Source organism: Periplaneta americana, chromosome 14 (assembly GCF_040183065.1).
Source record: "Periplaneta americana isolate PAMFEO1 chromosome 14, P.americana_PAMFEO1_priV1, whole genome shotgun sequence".
Lineage (NCBI taxonomy): Eukaryota > Metazoa > Arthropoda > Insecta > Blattodea > Blattidae > Periplaneta > Periplaneta americana.
Window position 1 is genome coordinate 75,668,533 of NC_091130.1, and position 11,780 is coordinate 75,680,312.

The following is an 11,780-nucleotide window of genomic DNA, read 5'->3' on the forward strand; positions in this document are numbered from 1 at the left end:
TCTTTCGTCAGTTATGAGAACTAATGGCATTTCAGAATAAAGCAAAAGACACACACTACAATAAACAATATTACACGAAGGCCTTCACATACAGGATTGCTGACATATTTAGAATTCAGATGGCTGAGATTTTCTGACATCGTAATGCCAATATGTCGATTTTCATTTGTGTAATTTTTTGATAACGTTTCTACAGTAGTCTTGTTCATAGTGAAGTAAGAAACCGTTTTCACTGATCAGATGCTGTGCATAGGTTATCCACTTTCGCGTTCGTAGTAGCGAAGATGATAGTTGCTGACTAATAATTTGTTGTTAATTTCTACTGTTCTGTATGTCCTCACATACTATAAGAGAAAAAGAATTTTCTATCGAAACTTGTGGGATGGAAGCCCTTCTCTCCATTAGCGGTTTGACTAGTTCTCACGCAACATTTTCCAAAAAATCCCGTCTTCTTATTTTCCCAAGTTGTTGTTTGTTTTGTACACATTTAGTGCATTTATGGATGATATACTCAATAAATCATAGAATATAATCATAGGCCACCTTCTAGTAAACCTAGACACTTCGTAGTACAAACATAGCTGGTTTATTATGTCCACACCTATTTTCGTTTTTTTTATAAAATGTTACAATTTCAGACTTTTACTTATCACCAGTTTCCTTATCAATTGCATCACCATTATGCAATGTGGATATCAATAAGACAGAGTTGTTCGTTCCGGATAGTAGGACACGAGAGTCATGTCCTTTTGAAACCCAAAAATTGCAGAATTTTCTGTCTTTTCTTTGCTGGGCAAAAATTCACTTGGGTTTTCTCGTTTGCTTTTACGCAGAGTACCTACTTAATTCAGTTTCTTTTCACCAAGCAGTTTTCTTGCCAAGGGTATAATGGTAAACCAGTTATCGGCAGTCACATTCCTACTGGTACCCCCATTTGGTTCCACCATTCTTCACAGCATCTTCAGCAGAGTTGCTATTGTTGTAGGGTCCTTAAGGCTGCTTCCCTAAATATACTGCTAAATTGTACGTCGGCAAAATGATGTCCAGCATTCACAGGTACCTAATACACTCCAAGCGATGTTGTTATTAACAATCTTTATGCTATTTCCTACAAAAATGCAGGACAAATATTGGCAAATGAAGAAAATGTGCCATCTGCAGATTTAAGTTTCGTTGGTCATATTGGATTAGATCAACGGCGATACAATGAACGTACTGCAGAGGACATTTTGAGTACTTTTGTCTCCATAGATGGTGAGGCACTAAAATACCGTTATGTGGTGCATGACAGACAAGGGGGGACCAAATTACCCCCTCACTGTTATCTAATTAGATATATCACCTCCTCTTCCCTGCTGAATCATAATTTATTGCAATACAGTGCCCCACGCCAGCAAACCAAGCTCACTAGAAATACTTTACTTCAGTTTGTACCATTTTGGATTGCTGTTCGTAACCATTTCTTACACATTTATTAGTCACACAAATTAATAGTTGATAGATCAATATTGTCTGGAGGAAGCGCAAAAATTACAATTCCTCACAAAAGACCAAAAGGTATTACTTACTGATAAAATAAGAGCTCTACAAGATTTTGTAATCTCTTGATCACCTCAGAAAGATCTCTTACCAGGAAAAGTGAATCTGCAATCCGCATTTCAAGAAAATTTACGAAACATGCAGGAGCTATTGAAGAAAACATGATAAACCTGACATTTTCTTAACTCTCATCTGCAATCCGCAATGACCTGAAATAACTACTGCATTAACTGATTGAGCAGGACTACAGTGTGGAAACAAGGAGTAAGAGAAAGATGTTACTGCCATTTATGAAAGAGGCGAGATCGAGAGGTCAGTTTGCGATATTAGTTAAGGATAAAATAAAGATTAATGGAAAACTATATGACTTAGAATATTGTAAGAGGAACTTCAAGTCACAGAAATCCCAGGTATCCGAGAGTAGAAATTTCCCAACCAGAGAAAAAATAATTCAATACATATTTCGTCCCCTACTAGAGTGAATACCGAAAAATCGGAAGAGATTTTAGATAAGTTGGTTCGTGATGGCGAGTAACGATCGAGTCAGCAGAATGAAGTCTAGACGGAATTAAAGGAAACATCGGAGACTAGACAGCTGATGGACGAACGTGACCCACGTGACCGAGCAGGACCCAGTCAGGAATCTGCTAAGCCAAGTGGAAATATAGACCGAGTAGGAAATCGCAGTAACATATGGTCTAGCCTACGTGAGTCAGCGAGAAGAAGAAAAGAAGCGGAATCAGATGTGCTTTACGGGAGATCGAGAGAAGGTGCGGTAGTGTTCAGAGAAGACGTCAGAATGCGAAAAGTATGATGGGTGAAGAGATAGTGATTTCGTCACCACAAGGCAGTATTTTATCGTTGACGGGTACATTTAAGGGCCAAAAAAGTTATAATCTTAGAAGTTGGTGCATGAGTGGTAAAAAATAAAAGAAATTACAACAGGAAGTTTGGTGATTTAATGTCGTAAATTGTGTTTTAGTGTGATGAAAATGTGTTTAGTGGATCATAGATATAGAGATCAGGTAGGGAGTTATTAAAAAAGTGTTGGGAAATTAAAATGTGGCTAGTTAATAAATATAGTTACCGATTGAAATTTACTGTAAAGAAGTAAATCTTCGAAGGTGATGTAGTGAAGTTATGAAAGATGATCTTAGTGATAGTATTTACAATTTTCTATGTTTTTTTTCTGAGTGTTGATTGTGGTTAAGAAATTAATGATCAATCTAAAGTGAACTAGATACTCATGTCAAGATTTAATAAGATTATAATGACGTGTATTAGGTAGAAAAAAGATCCCAATGAGTATAACCGGGTGGAGTGTTACGAGTTAGATGTAATATAGAAAGACGGAATTATGTATAAATTTAGTTAGCAAGATTAGAATGCTGAAAGGAACGTAAGTGTGGAACGAACAGATGGTGGACATTTAAGATCAATAAGTAGAAATTGACTGTTTGGAGCTGGCTTAATAGCGAGAGTAGATGAGTTATTAGTTTAACAGGCAGTCGGATTGCATGCTAATTGTAGCTATATTAATAGAAAGTTATGGTGAAATCCGTATACATAAGTTCTGGTACACCATAACTAATATACATGTTGATGACAAATAAATAAATATCTATCTATCTAACTACTGCATTAACTTTGACAATATCTGATATTCTTCATTGAAAATAAATATAAAAATTCTTATTTTAACTTCTAATGAACTTAGTTTGAAGCATTTGCTGCACAAGGCTCTAGTAATAATATAAAAACACACATAATTTTATCTACAGAAAATGCTGGTTTTTAGGCCAAAACTAAAAATTATGTTTCTTGGCCGTGTACACTATCAAGTCCCGCTTAGATCGAATAAATGACGCTATAGATAAATTGAACAAAGACATTGACTCGATTGTGACATGGACAAAGAAATTCCATCTTAATATCAATCCTGGAAAGACACAAGCAATCATATTAGGACACAAACGGCAAACCGACGCTGTAAAGCACCTCGACATTTCCCCCGTTAAAGTAAGTACAGTGCATATCCCTTTCAGTTCTTCGGTAAAAAATCTTGGCATTCACATGGATAATAATCTCAACTGGGACATGCAAATCACAGAAACCTGCAGAAAAGTATATTCTATTATTCATGTGCTAAAAAGGATAAATGTTCATCTTCCCTCTTGCTTAAAAAAATCCCTTGTGCAGACCCTTGTATATCCCCATTTTGACTATGCTGACATTTTACTGACTGACCTTTCCAGCGACAACAAAATGAAACTTCAACGTGCTCATAATTTGTGTGTACGTTTTGTAAGCAATGTTCGTAAATATGATCATATTACCCCATCCCTGGAAGCAATAGGTTGGCTTAAACTAGATAAGAAAAGAAATTTACATTCACTTCTCTTTCTCTTCGAAATCTTGAACTCTTCTATTCCTTCGTACCTGTCGTCTCGCTTCACTTACCTTTCTTCCCACCACAATCTGAACACACGCTCTCGCCATGAAACAATACTAACAATACCATCCCATCGCACCTCCTCATACTCATCCTCTTTCACAATAGCCCTGCCAAGACTCTGGAATTCGTTACCTGCTAGCATCAGGGACTGTCGAAATAAAATTCAATTCAAACGCAAACTTACTAGGCACTTGGTCAGTAATTGAGACTCGTTCAGACATGGTTTCTTGTAAATAGTTCTTTTAATCTACCACAAAATATCTCAATATCCGGTAATTTCATCACTATAGAATTTTGTTATTGTAGGTTTAATTTGTAATTTAGTAAATACAAAAATATTCTTTGTTCTTAACTTCTATGATAAAATGTCTAGCTTTCATTAATCAGGTATTCTTGTCGTACTTTAATTTTTATTGTAATTGTAATTGTAAATTTAATATTAATTGTAATCTTATTGTTCATGTTATAGTTGTAATCCCCTGGTAGAGGGACAGAGAAGGCCTGACGGCCTTATCTCTACCAGGTTAAATAAATAAATCTAATCTAATCTAATCATCAAAACTGAGAACTCATGTACAGTTTCTAAAAACTGGGAAAGTCATTTTATTTCGATATAATATAGGCCTACGGCCTATGCAATTCAATAATTTGCAATACTGTGATATCTAGTATTGCAGTCGAATCGTATATCTACATGTTGTTTTCAGTAAAAGCGTGCATAAATTAAATCGGAATTGTTTACTGAACATTTTGAGATAAAGAATTTGTGGTCTGCGAAGCCAGCAAAAGGAGATATCCGCTTAAACTTGTGGGGAGAGCCTCAAGGCTAGGCAGTCTATCTTGCATTTTTTATTTACCTACGACCCACAAAGTGTCTGTCTTATCATATTTACAGTGTATTTTCACATGATAGAACTTGCTAAGAATCAACGAAAAACCCTTTCAACCCATTTGAAGGGTCGAACATTACGTTGGCGCAGTACCGGTATAACTGGATGCTACAGTTTCTGGTGGTTGGATTGGAAGAGGAGGCCTTATTCCATGGCCTATTAGGTCACCCGGCCTGCACCACTCTATTATTTCGTATAGGGATATCTAAATCACTTGTGTACAGTATGAGAGCCCAGTGGGCATGGATATAGAATTAGCTGCCAGGATTGTAGTCGCCTACGATGTGATTCCAAACACGACAGGGATTTGAAGTAGTGCTATAGAAACTTGTAAGCCGATGTCATGCTTGCATTGAGTTCGGTGGTCTTAATTTTGAGCAATTATTGTGAGGTACAAAATGATACGTCAATTCAATGGTTTGTCAATGATACCTGTGGTACTATACAGTAATAGGCCTAACTGTAAATAATGTAAAAATTAACTGTAAATAAATACACGTAAAAATTAGCTATAAATAATCCGCAAAAAGAGTACTAGTAATGTTAAGTTGCATATCTCCTTAACGGGCAGAAGTATTTTGAAATTTTTACAATTTTATCCGATTTATTTAATTTTTTAATTGTTTGTTAGAGACAACAATAAAGTGTGTGCAAATTTTCAGCTCAATCTTACTCCTAGGTTCGAAGTTGATGTTATTTTAATTATACAAATTAGTGATATGCCAGCAATCAAAATGTTCCATACGCACTACATTTGAACACAGCAAGGTATAATATTTTTCATATGAACCCTTCTTCACGGAAAATATTTAATGTTGAGAAATTAATGATATCTACTGTATTTAGTTTAGGCACAACAGAATTTGAAAATTCCAACATTTATTTAGGCCTATTCACATTTCTGATTAACATAATAATTTTTTAGCTCCTAATTTCCAAGACACTTAAAATTTGTTAACATTACTACTCAAATAATATATCCGTAGATAAGTACGAATATTTTCATAGACTTCTGGGAGAACTGCATACACAAGGAGCATTTTGAACATATAAAATACAGTTTCGAGAAAACGGAAAATTTGTGAAAAGAGATGCAATAGTGACATTTGGAGCAGGACTATATAAAAATCTCTCCTGGACTCCAAAGAAGACTTACAGGCAAAAAATATCTTACTATGAACTCTCTAATTGTCCAAGGAATATTTTTGTACAACTATCCGCAATATGCGGAACCCGAATCACGTAAAGTGAAGTGAATAGGTATTGGACACGCAAAAAAACACACACGCACACACACACGAGTTTGTCCAAATCTGTATGATATAGTTAAGACTAGTCCATATGAAATCGGACGGAAAATGTGGCAAATTTATCTAACAGTTTGTAATTGACATTATATTTGTTATGCAATTAGAATAGAGAGAGGTGTATGTTTGTGGAAAAAATGGCATCCCTAGGTGCAATAGTTTTCTTACTAAAATTAGTCAAATTGACCGTACAATATGAAAATTACGTTCTTCATGCAGCTATAGCTGCCGAACGCTTTAAAATTGAAATTTCACCAAAATGTAATTTAAAAGCCAACAGCTTTGACTGGGACCAGGAGAGGGATATCAGCTATGCCGGCCTGAATAAACTTGACTTGTGTGCCGATGGCGTGAAAGACAGTCGTAATGCTACGTTTACACGGCGACAGTTTAGACAAGAGAGCTAGAGATTATAGCTGAGTATCACCGTGTAAACGGTTTTGAGAGCAGGTATCTCATTGACTCTAATATCTAAATAGAGAGTCTAAATAGAGCGGCCTTGAAAACTGCTCTCGCCGTGTAAACACCCTGAACAGAGAACTCGCATATAGGCCTACCAGGGGCGTATACTGGTTAAAGGGTTTGGGCTACCGCTGACCCTATTATTACACAAAATATATCTAACAATTACTTTAATTTTAATTACTATGGTAAAACTAATAATACAAAATTATTACATTATGTTATATTATAGATTTTTCTTTTGTAATTTCCTTGGGCTACCGCCGGTAGCCCGCAAAATACGCCCCTGAGGCCTACTGTCAGCTCTCATTATAACTACTCTAAATTAGTCAGCTAAGTTGAACTTTTTCATTAACTCTCTCGACTGTTGCGTACGAGATTATACAAGCTTGCGCATAACTGTTGAAATACAGGTCTAAATAATAATCATGTTACGTTTGCATGGCGACAGTTCAGAGCGAAGTTCTGAAGAATCAGGAGAGCTTTCTAACGGAGTGTTTACACGGTGACAGAATATAGCTTCTCTAAACCCATTAGCGAGCTCTCATGAGATTTATATAATTCTAAACTCTAATGTTACTCTCCGGACTGTTTACATGGTGCAAACAGTTTAGAGTGAGAGAAAGTGTTGAGAGAGAGCATTTAGAGAAGAATAGGCTGGTCAGTGCGTTTTTATGACATCATCACCCATCTAAATTCTGAGCAGTGTGTCAGCAGTTGTGCAACCTGACCGTGCATAGCACTTGAGTTACTAATATTGTTGGGTGAGTCATTATTTATTTATTCTTATAGAATACTATAATTGCACGAAGGACGGAGTTGATAGTCTTGATCAAAAACGTGCAAATTATAGCTCAAGTCGGCACATATGTAATTTACATTCTATGAATCAGAGTTGCATGAAAATAGTACCAATGGAAAAAGAAACTCAAAAAGTTTAGTTGTGTTAACATTGTTTCCCTACTTGATAACACGCCTTACAATAGCGCATATAAACAAATTTGTTCATTGTTGAGGGGAAATGGCTGCTATAGACGACACTAGAGCTTAATTTTCATGTGAACCAGTCGGTTATTAATGTGCAAAAGCACTACCGAACAAAGTTTGGTGCAGATCCACCCAGTGGGCCTAAAATCCGTAAATGGTACACAGATTTAAAGGCACGATTCTTCGCGAGCGGTTGCGACTCCGTCCATACCTACTACAGTTGCTGCAAGCCCTAATACCAGAGGACAAAGTGCTACGAAGAAATATTTGCACAAGTATGTAGATTTTAATTTAAAACGATGATCAATTTATTCGTTCCGTGGTGTTTTCTGACGACGTCACTTTCCAACTTTCTCGTAAGGTGAACAGACATAACCTCAGAATCTGAAGATCGGAAAATCCGCGTACCTACGTGGAAGTTGACTATAGGATTGATGTGTGCCGTGTTACTAAGGGGGGGACACATTGATCATCTTTACGTCAAGAAACTAAACGCGTGGAGTTTCTCTTTCCATTGGTATTATTTTAATGTACCTCAGATTCATAGCACATAAATTACATGTGTTCGAAACCGGAAAGGTCTTTTGTAGGAACTCTGTATAAAGACAATTTTCAGGCTTCCTGATGAAAGAAAGGCAACGGATGCAGCTGAAGAAGTGGTTCTTGAGAAGAAGAAACAGTAGTAGAAGAAGAAGAAGGAGAAGATGTGCTTTGTGCCCCCCAAAATTAAAGAGGAAAAAAAATATATTCTTGCTACAAGGGCCAATGTTAAAAAAAAGTGTGCAGAATTTGCGATGAAAATGACTGATTGCGTTTAAGCTTCTCAAAAGAGACCGAGTGTTCAAGGAAAGAAAAACTATAATTTTTCACATAACATTGTACATCTTCTTTCATTATATTGAGTCTATAATGGTTCTACTAATACAGTGTAATAGTTGTGCCTATTTCGTTTTGTTAAATTATAACTATATTCTTGTTAACAGATACCGGTACAGACCCCACTGTACCAGTTATGTGATGTGTTTGTAATGTACTAGATGAGCGTTATTATTATTAATATGATGCATTATCAAGAGTATTAAAGGAATATAGAAAATATTCCACATCAAGTGAATGGTGCTAATTGCACAGTAATAATAATAATAATAATAATAATGATAATAATAATAATAATGATAATAATAATAATAAAATAATAGTGATAATAATAAAATAGTGATAATAATATTATTATCACTATTTTATTATTATCATTATTATTATTATTATTATTATTATTATTATTATTAATTTATTCTGTTAAGAACAATGAAATAATGTGTTTAGGGTACAAACCTGTTGCTAGGAAGCGTAATGTGACCAACAACTTTTCCTTTATACTAATGGCAATCCTCATAGTTGTGTCTTTTTTGCCAATTACAGGTCCGATGTGTAAGCTCCATGCGTGTTCCGACGAGATATACAGGGTTTTTCCCACGTAGATCTATTTCTCCTCTGCCTTCTTCAATTCAGAAGAATTGCACACTACAGCGGCCGAAAAACGTTGTGTTTCTGTCATAGTTGTAAACGTACTGACCAGTCTTTTCTTTTCTATATGCTCGCAACACTATCTCTCACTCTAAACTGTCTGCACCATGTAAACGGTCCGGAGACTAATATTAGAGTTTAGATAATTTTCAAGGAAAAATTGTTCCGGGGCCGGGTATCGATGCCGGGACCCTTCGCTTAGCCGCGAACGCTCTACCGACTGAGCTACCCCAGGAACGACACCGTTACAATTTTTCCTTCTATATCCACACAACTCACATGAGCTGACAAGACGCCAGAACTCAACTGTGAGTGCACACAATTACTGTGTGACTTTAAATTGTAGCTTTCTGTTAACTTGCCTCCAGTAACGAATGTATTATACAAATCTGGCTTTCAGGTAGTAGCTCCCTGTAAAGCAGGTTTGAATAATTTCAAGAAAAAATTGTTCCGTAGCCGGGTATCGATCCCGGGACCCTTCGCTTAGCGCGCGAACGCTTTACCGACTGAGCTACCCCAGGAACTATACACAACACCGTCACATTATTCAAACCTGCTTTACAGGGAGGTACTACCTGAAAGCCAGATTTGTATAATACATTCGTTACTGGAGATACGTTAACAGAAAGCCACAATTTAAAGTCACACAGTAATTGTGTGCACTCTCAGTTGAGTTCTGGCGTCTTGTCAGCTTATGAGAGTTGTGTGGATATAAAAGGAAAAATTGTAACGGTGTCGTGTATAGTTCCTGGAGTAGCTCAGTCGTTAGAGCGTTCGCGCGCTAAGCGAAGGGTCCCGGGATCGATACCCGGCCCCGGAACAATTTTTCCTTGAAAATTATTCAAACCTGCTTTACAGGGAGCTACTACCTGAAAGCCAGAATAGTATTAGAATTTACAGATATATAAATCTCATGAGAGCTCGCTAATGGGCTTAGAGAAGTATATTGTGTCACAGTGTAAACACTCCGTTAGATAGCTCTCCTGATACTTTAGATCTTCCCTCGCTCTAAACTGTCGCCGTGTAAACCTAGCATAAGGAACTTAATTTCCTGATAAGAAATATTTTATTTCAATGTTTGTATGCCTTGAATAAAAAAAACTGAAAGTTACATTAATTAGTCTTAGTCCACCGCTGTGGTCTTGTGGTAGCTTCTTCGTTCCCGAACCCAGCGGGCCGAGGTTCGATCCCCGCTTGGGACGAATTGCTTGTGAGTTTTTCGGGGTTTTTCCCTCACTCTTATGGATGAATATCAGGTAACTTTATCAGGCGTATGGAGGCCCACACATTCTCGCCATTTCCTTTCCTCCCTCATCATTCTTTTCTCATCATTCTGGTTGTCTTACTTGGTTTTCGGATCGTGCTTGCGGCGGCCCTCTGAAGCCGCTGGCTCCCTCGGCAGGCCTACATGGATATGTCAACCATGGTAGCTGATGGTCAGCAGTGGAATCCACTCTCCTCCCGACGGGAGAGGGGGCATACTCCTCAGACCGTTTGAGGGGGGAGTGTGAGGGGGCTGTTGGGGTGAAATGGTACACAGAATTGGAAGGATGGCGAGACTGGTAGTTAGGGTGTTAGCGGTTAGGTGCTCCGGCGTAGGTGGGGTTGGTGGCCTTGCAACTCATCCCAGAGGCGTACCATAGATCTCAGATCGCAGTGCACAGGGATGTTCCCCTCCCGCCCTCATAGAGAAAAAAAATATATTAGTTCTAAATGTTTGAAATATTGCCTTTCATTTTATTTCTGGGGAGATCATTGAAATACGAATTAAAGGACTTATTCAACAATTAATATGTTTTACGAATCAGTATGTTCGGGAAGATAAGGGCTTTAAAATGAGGTTATGCGACATAATCATAAATTAATATTATGTAATCAAATATGTATATTGTTCACTTAGTGTACGTTTAAAATAATCATAACAATAATTATGTATACGACAAAGTTGAGAGGTTCTTTATTCAAACTGTAGCATATGATCCACAAAATACTGTAATTATATTTACTTGAAAAATTCAATAACAAAGAAATTATGTACAACACAAATGACGAACAACAAGAATAGAGTTACCATAATAAGAGTTATATTGTGGATTTCACTAAATACTCGTATCATCAAAATACAAAATAGTGTTATTTCATAGTCACACTCATCCTTGTCAATCAATTGTCCATTCCTATAATTATATGTTATTATCAAAAAATGGCACTCCTGTAACTTGTTTTCAAGGCAATAACCATATATTTCAAGTAATTGCGTAATTATATGTTATTATTAAAAAAAATGGCACTCCTGTAACTTGTTTTCAAGGCAATAATAATATATTTCAAGTAATATCGTTTATATAGATTTAAAAATAAATTGTAGGAGAGATACTACAGTCGCGCTCAAACCTCCTGACGTTTGCAGGTGTGCCCACTTATCGGTGATAACCAATAGTGGCAGTGCTGCGTTGCAACATATGGGCACGCAGACTCGCCGCATACTCCCGCTTAGTAAGTTTCAAAATCAAATAACAAGTGCGCTGGAAAAATTGGTAAGTTGTAGAGACCTTGTATTTTTTATTTATTCATTAAAGATATCAGGTCAAAGAATTTGAGTGCCACAAGTGT